Here is a 15,208-nt window from a genome sequence, read left to right as displayed (position 1 = left end):
TCAATAAACGCATCCACATGGTATAAAATTACCAATCTGAACGAAGAAGAGCAACTCTGCTCATCTTCCTAAAGTAGATAAAAATACAGCAAGTTTGGCTGCGTTTGCCCGGAGGCATGAGGGAACATAAATTGGACACAGCTGATACTGGTGTAGGAGCGGTCAATGGTTAGCTCTGTGCACGGTAGGGTTAGGGAAAAAGAAAGGGAAGGGCCTATTGTCTGTGACTGTCAGTGAAGTGTGTAGTTCACAATTGGGCCCTAAAATAAACCCGTTTTGATAATATTCGTTGATTTTTTAAAAATATACATAAGAATACACATGTAGGATATCGGGGAGACGAGGGCAAGATGGCGGCTGTGTGAGATGGCTGTTCCTTGCTCCCCTTGCCTGATCCCAGACATGCAACTGTGGATTCCTAAAACCTGCGATTGAGGTGCCGGACCGGGTTTACATCTGTTCTTCTTACTTCGAGGAATGCTTCTTGAGTCTGGGCTCAGTATTGGTGGCGGTGGAGGCCGGAGTCGTCAACAGCTGTGTAGCAGCTTCATTTTGGCTGCAATGTTACATTGGTCAATTAGCGCGGCGGCTACAGTGTAACACTGGTCGTTCAGGGCTGAGCGTCGGGCGGATGCCGCCGAAAGGAACGAAGGCGTCGCTTTCCGTATCAAGGGGGAAGCAGACCAAGCCAGGTGGTGTACGTAGTTCTGGTGCTCCAGACTAATCCAAATTGCAGCGGGAGGTGAAGCGGGAAGCCTCCGAGAAGGTGAGGGAGAAGTCTCTGGTAAATGCCAAGTTAAAGCCCACACCGCTCGATAAATTTCTAAAGAGGAAACCCTGAATGGAGTCTGGAGTGGGGGCTGTGGCAGTGAACCCACCTAACATAGAGCAACATGGGGGACCAATGGTTGACCCTGAAATGTCTGAGCCCTGGGTAGAGAAAGGAGGTGAGGGCAGAGACAGCAGTGCACTGAGTAGGGCTTCACTGCTGGTGGGTGACTACTTCACCTCCTCATCCTTAGACTTTCCTACAGGCACCTCAAACTATTTTGTGTTCTAAAGGTGATGCACTTGAATTTTGCTATGAGGTCCTGCATCAGCCCCTCGACCGAACTGGTGACGGGGTCATTTTACAGTCAAGGGAACGGTGAGCAGCTTAAAGCATACAGATGGAAGATATCTGACTTCTAAGGCAGTCCAAGACAAGGATCCGGGTGATAAATTCTTCTCTCTGTCGGACCAGTCCAACTGGACAAGCAAAGAGGAATCAGTCTCGGAAACAGAGAATATTTTTTCAGAACTGGGTTCCGAGCTGTCCTCTCCTGGCTCTGAACAGGCGATCGGAGTGCAACAAGGTTGCCACTGTTAGGAAGAAGCAGAAAAAGAGAAACGCACTCTCAAGGCCAGCTGCTCACCCACATACATCTATGGCAACTACAGATCTCCAGTGGGACTATACTACTATCCCGCTCAAAGACGGCTCTGGTATGCACCTTAGTCTCGAAACACATTATGGAACACCGAGAGGAGTCAAAGGCTGAAAGCCATAGAACTCAGGTAGCCTTCCGTAAAATGCAGATGTCAATCCGCGGGGTGGGAAAAACATTTTCTGAGTTTGCAACACGTATAGGGGAGGCTGAGATCCGAATTTCCAAGCTAGAAGACGATGCTGCATCGCAGGGAGCGATTGGGGACTTGATGAAGGCACAACTCGAGGATGCTCAATGGGATTGGAAGAAAGAAGTCCAGAGCGCACACCACTTTCCCTTCAACATTAGAGCCAAATCAGTTGCAGGAGATACTAAGCCCAGGGCAATGTTGATTTCTCTCCTTAACTTTCAGGGAAGACAGGCTGTGTATGATTTTGCTCACCCAGATCGCAAATGCACTCCGCTAGGGGATGCGATTTTTTTTTTTTAATTTTTTTTTGCTAGACCTGATTTTTGTCACACAACTGTGTAAAAGAGATGGAGTCTTCGTCCACTAATTCTGCCCCTGCAGAAAGAAGGGGCTCAGGTTTTTCTGATGAATCCTGCAAAATTGAAAGTAATCGTTGGCGGAAAGACTCACTACTTTGTGTCTGAAGTAAAAGCGAAAGATTTGTTAGATGAGCTTTGAGGGTATCTGGCTGGTGTTTTTTTTTCTTCTTCCCCTCACAGGGTTCTTTGGAGTAAAGGTATATTCATGTAATCAAATGCAAGGTGGTACTCTGCATCCTTTTTCTCTCTCACGGGATAAGGGGAATGACGGTTGTTTTTTTTTGGTTATGTGTTTTTGAGATATAAGACATTGTTTTGAGTTAGGTCTGGGTAAGACAGGGGTGCACGAATCCATCATCGATGGTGTAGGAAAGTACCATCTTGCCTGGCATGTTACCCCCATATTTCACTGTATATATGTTGTTTTAGTTGTATGAGTCACTGGGACCCTGCCAGCCAGTGCCCCAGTGCTCATAAGTGTGCCCTGTATGTGTTACCTGTATTACGACTGTTTCACTGAGACTCTGCTAACCAGAACCTCAGTGGTTATGCTCTCTCATTTCTTTCCAAATTGTCACTAACAGGCTAGTGACCAATTTCACCAATTTACATTGGCATACTGGAACACCTTTATAATTCCCTAGTATATGGTACTGAGGTACCCAGGGTATTGGGGTTCCAGGAGATCCCTATGGGCTGCAGCATTTCTTTTGCCACCCATAGGGAGCTCTGACAATTCTTACACAGGCCTGCCATTGCAGCCTGAGTGAAATAACCTCCACGTTATTTCACAGCCATTTACCACTGCACTTAAGTAACTTATAAGTCACCTATATGTCTAACCTTTACCTGGTAAAGGTTGGGTGCTAAGTTACTTAGTGTGTGGGCACCCTGGCACTAGCCAAGGTGCCCCCACATTGTTCAGGGCAAATTCCCCGGACTTTGTGAGTGCGGGGACTCCATTATACACGTGCACTATACATATGTCACTACATATGTATAGCGTCACAATGGTAACTCCGAACATGGCCATGTAACATGTCTAAGATCATGGAATTGTCACCCCAATGCCATTCTGGCATTGGGGAGACAATTCCATGATCCCCCGAGTCTCTAGCACGAACCCGGGTACTGCCAAACTGCCTTTCCCGGGGTTTCACTGCAGCTGCTGCTGCTGCCAACCCCTCAGACAGGTTTCTGCCCTCCTGGGGTCCAGCCAGGCTTGGCCCAGGAAGGCAGAACAAAGGACTTCCTCAGAGAGAGGGTGTTACACCCTCTCCCTTTGGAAAAAGGTGTTAGGGCTGGGGAGGAGTAGCCTCCCCCAGCCTCTGGAAATGCTTTCATGGGCACAGATGGTGCCCATTTCTGCATAAGCCAGTCTACACCGGTTCAGGGATCCCCCAGCCCTGCTATGGCGCGAAACTGGACAAAGGAAAGGGGAGGGACCACTCCCCTGACCTGCACAGAGCTCCTCCAGTGTGCTCCAGACCTCTGCCATCTTGGAAACAGAGGTGCTGCTGGCACACTGGACTGCTCTGAGTGGCCAGTGCCAGCAGGTGACGTCATAGACTCCTTCTGATAGGCTCCTACAGGTGTTGCTAGCCTATCCTCTCTCCTAAGTAGCCAAACCTCCTTTTCTGGCTATTTAGGGTCTCTGCTTTGGGGAATTCTTTAGAGAACGAATGCAAGAGCTCATCAGAGTTCCTCTGCATCTCTCTCTTCACCTTCTGCCAAGGAATCGACCGCTGACGGCTCTGGAAGCCTGCAAAACTGCAACAAAGTAGCAAAAACGACTACTGCGACCTTGTAACGCTGATCCGGCTGCCTTCTCGACTGTTTTCCTGGTGGTGCATGCTGTGGGGGTAGTCTGCCTCCTCTCTGCACTAGAAGCTCCGAAGAAATCTCCCATGGGTCAACGGAATCTTCCCCCTGCAACCGCAGGCACCAAAAGACTGCATCACTGGTCCTCTGGGTCCCCTTTCAGCACGACGAGCGAGGTCCCTGGAACTCAGCAACTCTGTCCAAGTGACTCCCACAGTCCAGTGACTCTTCAGTCCAAGTTTGGTGGAGGTAAGTCCTTGCCTCCCCACGCTAAACTGCATTGCTGGGTACCGCGTGATTTGCAGCTGCTCCTGCTCCTGTGCACTCTTCCAGGATTTCCTTTGTGCACAGCCAAGCCTGGGTCCCCGACACTCTAACCTGCAGTGCACGACCTCCTGAGTTGTCCTCCGGCGTCGTGGGACCTTCTTTTGTGATTTCGGGTGAGCTCCGGTTCACTCCACTTCGTAGTGCCTGTTCCGGCACTTCTGCAGGTGCTGCTTGCTTCTGAGTGCTCTCTTTGTCTTGCTGGATGCTCCCTCTGTCTCCTCACGCAATTGGCGACATCCTGGTCCCTCCTGGGCCACAGCAGCATCCAAAAACCCTAACCGCGACCCTTGCAGCTAGCAAGGATTGTTTGCGGTCTTTCTGCATGGAAACACCTCTGCAAGCTTCTTCACGACGTGGGACATCCGTCCTCCAAAGGGGAAGTTCCTAGTCCTCTTCGTTCTTGCAGAATCCACAGCTTCTACCATCCGGTGGCAGCTTCTTTGCACCCACAGCTGGCATTTCCTGGGCATCTGCCCACTCCCGACTTGAGTGTGACTCTTGGACTTGGTCCCCTTGTTTCACAGGTACTCTCGTCCGGAAATCCATTGTTGTTGCATTGCTGGTGTTGGTCTTCCTTGCAGAATTCCCCTATCACGACTTCTGTGCTCTGTGGGGAACTTAGGTGCACTTTGCACCCACTTTTCAGGGTCTTGGGGTGGGCTATTTTTCTAACCCTCACTGTTTTCTTACAGTCCCAGCGACCCTCTATAAGGTCACATAGGTTTGGGGTCCATTCGTGGTTCGCATTCCACTTCTAGAGTATATATGCCCCTGTACCTATGTGCTCTCATTGCAATCTATTGTGACTGTACATTGCTTGCATTGCTTTCTATTGCTATTACTGCATATTTTTGGTATTGTGTACATATATCTTTTGTATATTTGCTATCCTCATACTGAGGGTACTCACTGAGATACTTTTGGCATATTGTCATAAAAATAAAATACCTTTATTTTTAGTATATCTGTGTATTGTGTTTTCTTATGATATTGTGCATATGACACCAGTGGTATAGTAGGAGCTTTACACGTCTCCTAGTTCAGCCTAAGCTGCTCTGCTAAGCTACCTTTTCTATCAGCCTAAGCTGCTTGACACCTCTTCTACACTAATAAGGGATAACTGGACCTGGTGCAGAGTGTAAGTACCACTTGGTACCACTACAAACCAGGCCAGCCTCCTACATTGGTTGTGCAGCGGTGGGATAAGTACTTGCAACTACTTACCACTTTGTCATTTTGTACTTTTCATAAGAGAAAAATATACAAAACAAGTTCAGTGTATGTACACCTAACCAAAAAGTTAGGCTTTTCTTCTCTTACTCTATTGCTAAGTGCTGAAAAGTACCTCTAAAAACTTTCAAAAAGTTCTTAAAAGTTGAAAACGTTTTTTTTTCTCCTGTTCATTAAAAAGTCCTGAAACTTTTTCTGTCCCTTAAACCTTTTCTATCATATCTGGTACAGGTCAAACTCTGGATCTTACCAGAACTGCTTATGACCACCTTAGCTGGAAAGGAGCAAGGAGTCTCTGCATTGAAAGAGGTTTAGGGGTAGGGAAGAATCCCTCAAGGGAATTGTTAGTTAATATGCTCATTGAATAAGATAAGGCCATAGCTGGTGGTCCACACTCTGATTCTGGGGTAGCCCCAGTAAAAGAGTTAGAAGGGAACCTTCCCAACCTGCCCCTTAGCACGCCACCTAGCAGGGCTGGTACTGATGTGAGTTCTCATCATAGTATAGAGGTTACTCCTTTAGGCCAGGTTGTTAGAGTGCCATCTGTTAGGGACAGGTCTCCCTCTGTTCATTCACACCATTCTTCTGTGTCAAGGCATGCCCAACCCACCCACCCTGAAGACAGAGTGTTAGAAAGGGAACTCAATAGATTGAGAGTGGAAGAATCCAGACTGAAGCTCAAGAAGCAACAGCTGGATTTAGACAGGCAAGCATTTGACTTAGAAAAAGAAAGACAGAGGTTGGGGTTTGGACCCCATGGTGGCAGCAGCAGTATTACAGATAGTAATCCTGTAAAAGAGCATGATTCTAGGAATCTGCACAAGATAGTTCCCCCTTAAAAGGAGGGGGATGACATTAACAAGTGGTTTGCTGCACTTGAGAGGGCCTGTAATGTACAGGGTGTCCCTACAAGGCAGTGGGCTGCTATCCTATGGCTATCTTTCAGTGGAAAGGGTAGGGATAGGCTCCTTACTGTTAAGGAAAGTGATGCCAATGCTTTTACAGTTCTTAAGAATACACTCCTTGATGGTTATGGCTTAACCACTGAACAGTACAGGATCAAGTTCAGAGAAACCAAAAAGGAGTCTTCACAAGACTGGGTAGACTTTGTTGACCATTCAGTGAAGGCCTGGGAGGAGTGGCTACATGGCAGTAAAGTTTCTGACTATGAAAGCCTGTATAACTTAATCCTGAGAGAGCATATTCTTAATAATTGTGTGTCTGATTTGTTGCACCAGTATCTAGTGGACTCAGATCTGACCTCTCTCCAAGAATTGGGAAAGAAGGCAGACAAATGGGTTAGAACAAGAGTGAACAGAAAAGTTCATACAGGGGGTGACAAGGATGGCAAGAAGAAGGATGGTAAGTCTTCAGGCAAGGGTGGGGACAAATCTAAAAATGAGTCTTCATCAGGCCCACTAAAACACTCTGGTGGGGGTGGTGGGCCCAAATCCTCTTCAAATCAAAACAAGGAAAAGAAACCATGGTGCTATTTATGTAAAATAAAAGGCCATTGGACAACTGATCCCAGTTGCCCAAAGAAAAGCACCAAGCCTCCTACCACTACAACCCCTGCTGCTACACCTAGTGCCCCTAGTAATAGCAGTGGTGGTGGGAGCAAACCTACTAATAGCAAATCCAAGGGAGTAGCTGGGCTCACTTTTGGTAATTTAGTTGGGGTTGGTCTGGTTAGGGAGACCACAGAGGCTGTGTTAGTCTCTGAGGGGGCCATTGATTTGGCCACCTTGGTTTCTTGTCCCCTTAATATGGATAAGTACAAGCAACTACCCCTAATAAATGGTGTTGAGGTTCAGGCCTACAGGGACACAGGTGCCAGTGTTACAATGGTAATAGAGAAACTGGTCCACCCTGAACAACACCTACTTGGTCACCAGTACCAAGTGACTGATGCTCATAACAACACTCTTAGCCACCCCATGGCTGTTGTGAATCTCGACTGGGGGGGGTTTACTGGTCCAAAGAAAGTTGTGGTTGCCTCAGATTTACCTGTAGACTGTCTACTAGGGAACGATTTAGAGACATCAGCTTTGGCAGAAGTGGAGTTGGAGGCTCATGCAGCAATGCTGGGCATTCCTGGGCATATTTTTGCTTTGACAAGGGCTCAGGCCAAAAAGCAAAAAGGACAGGGTGACTTGGATCCTGGAACAATGGACCAAGTGGTCCCTAAAGCTAGGGTTAGTAAAGGTAAAACACTACCTACTAGCCCTCCCTCTACAGTGGATTCTACGTCTGAGGAAGAAGAATTTCCACCCTGTGCAGAACCTACACCAGAGGAGCTGGAAGCAGACACTGCTGAGCTTTTGGGTGGAGGGGGGCCTGCCAGGGAGGAGCGGAGTGTGGCACAGCAGACCTGTCCCACACTAGAGGGTCTAAGACAGCAAGCTGTCAAACAGCAAAATGGGGATGTCAGTGACTGTCACAGAGTTTACTGGGAGGACAACCTCTTGTATACTGAGGCAAGGGACCCTAAACCTGGAGCAGCCAGGAGATTGGTCATTCCCTTGCAATACAGAGAGTTCCTCCTAACTCTAGCCCACGACATTCCCTTGGCTGGACATTTGGGACAAATGAAAACTTGGGACTGGCTTGTTCCCTTGTTTCTTTGGCCAAGAATGTCAGAGGACACAAAGGAATTTTGTAAGTCCTGTGTCACCTGTCAAGCCAGTGACAAAACAGGTGGCACCCCAAAGGCACCCCTTATTCCACTGCCTGTGGTTGGGGTTCCCTTTGAAAGGGTAGGGGTTGACATAGTTGGCCCCCTTGACCCTCCTACTGCGTCAGGCAATAGGTTTATCTTGGTGGTAGTGGACCATGCCACCAGATATCCTGAAGCAATTCCTCTAAGGACCACTACAGCTCCTGCAGTAGCAAAGGCCCTCCTGGGAATCTTTTCCAGGGTGGGCTTCCCAAAAGAGGTGGTATCAGACAGGGGAAGCAATTTCATGTCTGCTTACTTAAAGGCCATGTGGAAGGAATGTGGTGTTACATACAAGTTCACCACACCTTATCATCCACAAACAAATGGACTGGTTGAGAGGTTTAATAACACTCTCAAAGGAATGATAATGGGACTCCCTGAAAAACTCCGGAGGAGATGGGATGTCCTACTACCTTCCTTCCTTTTTGCTTACAGGGAGGTACCCCAAAAAGGAGTGGGCTTCAGCCCCTTTGAACTCCTATTTGGACACCCTGTAAGAGGTCCTCTAACACTTGTAAAGGAGGGTTGGGAACAACCTTTAAAAGCTCCTAAGCAAGACATAGTGGACTATGTACTTGGCCTAAGATCTAGGATGGCTGAGTACATGAAAAAGGCCAGTAAAAACCTTCAGGCCAGCCAAGAGCTCCAAAAGCAATGGCATGACCAGAAGGCTGTTCTGATTCAGTACCAACCAGGGCAGAAAGTGTGGGTCTTGGAACCTGTGGCCCCAAGAGCACTCCAAGACAAATGGAGTGGACCCCACATTATTGTTGAAAAGAAGGGTGAAGTCACCTACTTAGTTGACTTAGGCACTGCCAGGAGTCCCCTTAGGGTGCTCCATGTCAATCGCCTGAAACCCTACTATGACAGGGCTGATCTCACCCTGCTCATGGCAACAGATGAAGGACAGGAAGAAGAGAGTGACCCTGTCCCTGATCTCTTCTCTTCCACAGAACAAGATGCTCTAGTGGAAGGTGTAGTTTTGGCAGATTGTCTTACTGCTGAGCAGAAAGACCACTGCATAAATCTCCTGGGTCCGTTTTCTGAACTCTTTTCTACTGTGCCAGGCACCACTTCTTGGTGTGAGCACACTATAGATACTGGAGACAGCTTCCTGTCAAAAGTAAGATCTATAGGCAGCCTGACCATGTCAGGGACTGCATAAAACAAGAGGTTCAGAAAATGCTTGAACTGGGAGTGGTTGAGTACTCTGAAAGTCCATGGGCCTCTCCTGTGGTACTTGTACCAAAGCCTCATTCCAAAGATGGAAAAAGGGAAATTAGATTTTGTGTAGACTACAGAGGTCTCAACCAGGTAACTAAAACTGATGCTCACCCTATACCCAGGGCAGATGAGCTAATAGATACACTGGCATCTGCCAAGTATCTAAGCATCTTGGCAGAAAATGCTAGAACTAGGAGTGGTTGAGCACTCTGAAAGTCCATGGGCTTCTCCTGTGGTACTTGTACCAAAACCCCATTCCAAAGATGGAAAGAAGGAAATGCGGTTTTGTGTAGACTACAGAGGTCTCAGCCAGGTAACCAAAACTGATGCTCACCCTATACCCAGGGCAGATGAGCTCATAAATACACTGGCATCTGCCAAGTATCTAAGCACTTTTGATTTGACTGCAGGGTATTGGCAGATTAAGTTATCAGAGGATGCTAAAGCAAAAACTACATTTTCAACCATTGGAGGGCACTACCAATTCACAATAATGCCCCTTGGTTTGAAAAATGCACCTGCCACTTTTCAGAGATTGGTGAATACAGTCCTGCAAGGGTTGGAGGCTTTTAGTGCAGCATATCTAGATGATATAGCTGTCTTTAGCTCCACCTGGGATGATCACCTGGTCCACCTGTGGAAAGTTTTGGAGGCCCTGAAAAAGGCAGGTGTAGGAGGCTGGCCTGGTTTGTAGTGGTACCAAGAGGTACTTACACTCTGCACCAGGTCCAGTTATCCCTTATTAGTGTAGAAGAGGTGTCTAGCAGCTTAGGCTGATAGAAAAGGTAGCTTAGCAGAGCAGCTTAGGCTGAACTAGGAGGCGCGTAAAGCTCCTACTATACCACTGGTGTCATATGCACAATATCATAAGAAAACACAATACACAGATATGCTAAAAATAAAGGTACTTTATTTTTATGACAATATGCCAAAAGTCTCTCAAGAGTACCCTCAGTATGAGGATAGCAAATATACACAAGATATATGTACACAATACCAAAAATATGCAGTAATAGCAATAGAAAGCAATGCAAGCAATGTACAGTCACAATAGATTGCAATGAGAGCACATAGGTACAGGGGCAACACAAACCATATACTCTAGAAGTGGAATGCGAACCACGAATGGACCCCAAACCTATGTGACCTTATAGAGGGTCGCTGGGACTGTAAGAAAACAGTGAGGGTTAGAAAAATAGCCCACCCCAAGACCCTGAAAAGTGAGTGCAAAGTGCACCTAAGTTCCCCAAAGAGCACAGAAGTCGTGATAGGGGAATTCTGCAAGGAAGACCAACACCAGCAATGCAACAACAATGGATTTCCGGACGAGAGTACCTGTGGAACAAGGGGACCAAGTCCAAAAGTCACGATCAAGTCGAGAGTGGGCAGATGTCCAGGAAATGCCAGCTGTGGGTGCAAAGAAGCTGCCACCGGATGGTAGAAGCTGTGGATTCTGCAAGAATGAAGAGGACTAGGAATTTCCCCTTTGGAGGATGGAAGTCCCACGTCGTGAAGAAGCTTGCAGAGGTGTTTCCGTGCAGAAAGACCGCAAACAAGCCTTGCTAGCTGCAAGGGTCGCAGTTAGGGTTTTTGGATGCTGCTGTGGCCCAAGAGGGACCAGGATGTCGCCAATTGTGTGAGGAGACAGAGGGGACGTCCAGAAGGACAAAGAGCCCACTCAGTAGCAAGCAGCACCCGCAGAAGTGCCGGAACAGGCACTACGAAGAAGAGTGAACCGGAGCTCACCCGAAGTCACAAAGGAAGGTCCCACGACGCCGGAGGACAACTCAGGAGGTCGTGCACTGCAGGCTAGAGTGCCGGGGACCCAGGCTTGGCTGTGCACAAAGGAAATCCTGGAAGAGTGCACAGGAGCCGGAGCAGCTGCAAATCACGCGGTTCCCAGCAATGCAGTCTAGCATGGGGAGGCAAGGACTACCTCCACCAAACTTGGACTGAAGAGTCACTGGACTGTGGGAGTCACTTGGACAGAGTTGCTGAGTTCATGGGACCTCGCTCGTCGTGCTGAGAGGAGACCCAGAGGACCGGTGATGCAGTCTTTTGGTGCCTGCGGTTGCTGGGCGAAGACTCCGTCGACCCACGGGAGATTTCTTCGGAGCTTCTAGTGCAGAGAGGAGGCAGACTACCCCCACAGCATGCACCACCAGGAAAACAGTCGAGAAGGCAGCCGGATCAGCGTTACAAGGTCGCAGTAGTCGTCTTTGCTACTTTGTTGCAGTTTTGCAGGATTCCAGAGCAGTCAGCGGTCGATTCCTTGGCAGAAGGTGAAGAGAGAGATGCAGGGGAACTCTGATGAGCTCTTGCATTCGTTAGCTAAGGAATTCCCCAAAGCAGAGACCCTAAATAGCCAGAAAAGGAGGTTTGGCTACTTAGGAGAGAGGATGGGCTAGCAACACCTGGAGGAGCCTATCAGAAGGAGTCTCTGACGTCACCTGCTGGCACTGGCCACTCACAGCAGTCCAGTGTGCCAGCAGCACCTCTGTTTCCAAGATGGCAGAGGTCTGGAGCACACTGGAGGAGCTCTGGGCACCTCCCAGGGGAGGTGCAGGTCAGGGGAGTGGTCACTCCCCTTTCCTTTGTCCAGTTTCGCGCCAGAGCAGGGCTGGGGGATCCCTGAACCGGTGTAGACTGGCTTATGCAGAAATGGGCACCATCTGTGCCCATCAAAGCATTTCCAGAGGCTGGGGGAGGCTACTCCTCCCCAGCCCTAACACCTTTTACCAAAGGTAGAGGGTGTAACACCCTCTCTCTGAGGAAGTCCTTTGTTCTGCCTTCCTGGGCCAAGCCTGGCTGGACCCCAGGAGGGCAGAAACCTGTCTGAGGGGTTGGCAGCAGCAGCAGCTGCAGTGAAACACTGGGAAAGGTAGTTCTGCAGTACCCGGGTCTGAGCTAGAGACTCGGGGAATCATGGAATTGTCTCCCCAATGCCACAGTGGCATTGGGGTGACAATTCCATGATCTTAGACATGTTACATGGCCATGTTCGGAGTTACCATTGTGACGCTATACATATGTCGTGACATATGTATAGTGGTCGCGTGTAATGGTGTCCCCGCACTCACAAAGTCCAGGGAATTTGCCCTGAACAATGTAGGAGCACCTTGGCTAGTGCCAGGGTGCCCACACACTAAGTAACTTAGCACCCAACCTTTACCAGGTAAAGGTTAGACATATAGGTGACTTATAAGTTACTTAAGTGCAGTGGTAAATGGCTGTGAAATAACGTGGACTCTGGAAATGCTTTGATGGGCACAGATGGTGCCCATTTGTGCATAAGCCAGTCCACACCGGTTCAGGGATCCCCCAGCCGTGCTCTGGCGCGAAACTGGACAAAGGAAAGGGGAGTGGCCAGTGCCAGCAGGTGACGTCAGAGACTCCTTCTGATAGGCTCCTACAGGTGTTGCTAGCCTATCCTCTCTCCTAAGTAGCCAAACCTCCTTTTCTGGCTATTTAGGGTCTCTGCTTTGGGGAGTTCTTTAGAAACCGAATGCAAGAGCTCATCAGAGTTCCGCTGCATCTCTCTCTTCACCTTCTGCCAAGTAATCGGCCGCTGACTGCTCTGGAAGCCTGCAAAACTGCAACAAAGTAGCAAAGACGGCTTCTGCGACCTTGTAACGCTAATCCGGCCGCCTTCTCGACTGTTTTCCTGGTGGTGCATGCTGTGGGGGTAGTCTGCCTCCTCTCTGCACTAGAAGCTCCGAAGAAATCTCCCGTGGGTCGACGGAATCTTCCCACTGCAACCGCAGGCACCAAAAGGCTGCATCACCGGTCCTCTGGGTCCCCTCTCAGCACGACGAGCGAGGTCCCTGGAACTCAGCAACTCTGTCCAAGTGACTCCCACAGTCCAGTGACTCTTCAGTCCAAGTTTGGTGGAGGTAAGTCCTTGCCTCCCCACGCTAGACTGCATTGCTGGGTACCGCGTGATTTGCAGCTGCTCTGGCTCCTGTGCACTCTTCCAGGATTTCCTTTGTGCACAGCCAAGCCTGGGTCCCCGACACTTTAACCTGCAGTGCACGACCTCCTGAGTTGTCCTCCGGCGTCGTGGGACCTTCTTTTGTGACTTCGGGTGAACTCCGGTTCACTCCTCTTCGTAGTGCCTGTTCCGGCACTTCTGCGGGTGCTGCTTGCTTCTGAGTGGGCTCTTTGTCTTGCTTGACTCCCCCTCTGTCTCCTCACGCAATTGGCGACATCCTGGTCCCTCCTGGGCCACAGCAGCATCCAAAAACCCTAACCGCGACCCTTGCAGCTAGCGAGGCTTGTTTGCTGTCTTTCTGCACGGAAACACCTCTGCAAGCTTCTTCACGACGTGGGACATCCATCCTCCAAAGGGGAAGTTCCTAGTCCTCTTCGTTCTTGCAGAATCCACAGCTTCTACCATCCGGTAGCAGCTTCTTTGCACCCACAGCTGGCATTTCCTGGGCATCTGCCCACTCCCGACTTGAGTGTGACTCTTGGACTTGGTCCCCTTGTTCCACAGGTACTCTCGTCCGGAAATCCATCGTTGTTGCATTGCTGGTGTTGGTCTTCCTTGCAGAATTCCCCTATCACGACTTCTGTGCTCTGTGGGGAACTTAGGTGCAATTTGCACCCACTTTTCAGGGTCTTGGGGTGGGCTATTTTTCTAACCCTCACTGTTTTCTTACAGTCCCAGCGGCCCTCTACAAGGTCACATAGGTTTGGGGTCCATTCGTGGTTCGCATTCCACTTCTAAAGTATATGGTTTGTGTTGCCCCTGTACCTATGTGCTCTCATTGCAATCTATTGTGACTGTACATTGCTTGCATTCTATTGCTATTACTGCATATTTTTGGTATTGTGTACATATATCTTGTGTATATTTGCTATCCTCATACTGAGGGTACTCACTGAGATACTTTTGGCATATTGTCATAAAAATAAAGTACCTTTATTTTTAGTATATCTGTGTATTGTGTTTTCTTATGATATTGTGCATATGACACCAGTGGTATAGTAGGAACTTTACACGTCTCCTAGTTCAGCCTAAGCTGCTCTGCTAAGCTACCTTTTCTATCAGCCTAAGCTGCTAGACACCTCTTCTACACTAATAAGGGATAACTGGACCTGGTGCAGAGTGTAAGTACCCCTAGGTACCACTACAAACCAGGCCAGCCTCCTACAGATGGGGACTGTGCATTCCTATGCTCTCCATGAGGTGGTGGGGGAAGTTGACTTATGGGGTGGGGGAGGGAGTGAGTATGGGAGATGGAGTGAGTATGGGAGATGGAGCAGTTGGGGGTGAAGGAGTAGGTGCTAGAGTAGGAGGCTTATGGATAAGGGATGGTGGGGGGGGCTGAGGATGGTGAGGGGGCGGGATGAGTAAGGGGAAGGATGACCGTCAAAAACCTGTAAAAGGGAAGGGGAGTTTGATGAGGGTAAGGAATTGAAAATTTAGCATATGGCAAGGACAGACTGTGAGCAGGGAAAAATTATGTAGAGAAGCTACTGTGATGTCAATGAGGTGTAGATGCCTAAAATGAAATAATGGCTCATAGTTTGAGAATATGCTCGATGAATATATGTGGGCTCAACAACCACCAAAGGAGTAGAAAAGGGGCATTAGGGCTAAAATTAATTCAAGCAGATCTTTTTTGTGTACAAGAGACTCATATCTCTTGGGAGAGGCGGGGACTCCTGAAAGAACTAGGGTTGATACCCCTAGTCTGCATGCAGCAGACGGCGATAGCATGGGGAGAGAAATTTGGCAAGAAATTCCTGCTGTAATGTAGGTTGCTCTCTAGTGGTTAAAGGGGTTCGATGGATCATTTTAGAGTGTATAATGAGTGCGACCAAGTTTACTCTTTGCACCATTTATGGTTCGAACCTTGATGAGGCCGAAGTATTAGATACTCTAAACTTTAAATTGATATCA

At 48.6% G+C, this 15,208-nt stretch overlaps 1 protein-coding gene across 3 annotated transcripts in view; it reads left to right on the top strand.

Moving 5' to 3' along the window:
• Positions 1-15,208, top strand: part of LOC138282298 (zinc finger protein 12-like) — a 489,476-nt gene that overhangs the window by 190,448 nt on the left and 283,820 nt on the right. The gene's annotated exons all lie outside the window — the stretch shown is intronic.

The sequence above is a fragment of the Pleurodeles waltl genome, unplaced genomic scaffold (genome assembly GCF_031143425.1).
Source record: "Pleurodeles waltl isolate 20211129_DDA unplaced genomic scaffold, aPleWal1.hap1.20221129 scaffold_94, whole genome shotgun sequence".
Taxonomy (NCBI): Eukaryota; Metazoa; Chordata; class Amphibia; order Caudata; family Salamandridae; genus Pleurodeles; species Pleurodeles waltl.
Note: the sequence above shows the minus strand (reverse complement) of the source record. Positions and strands in the feature narration are given on the sequence as shown.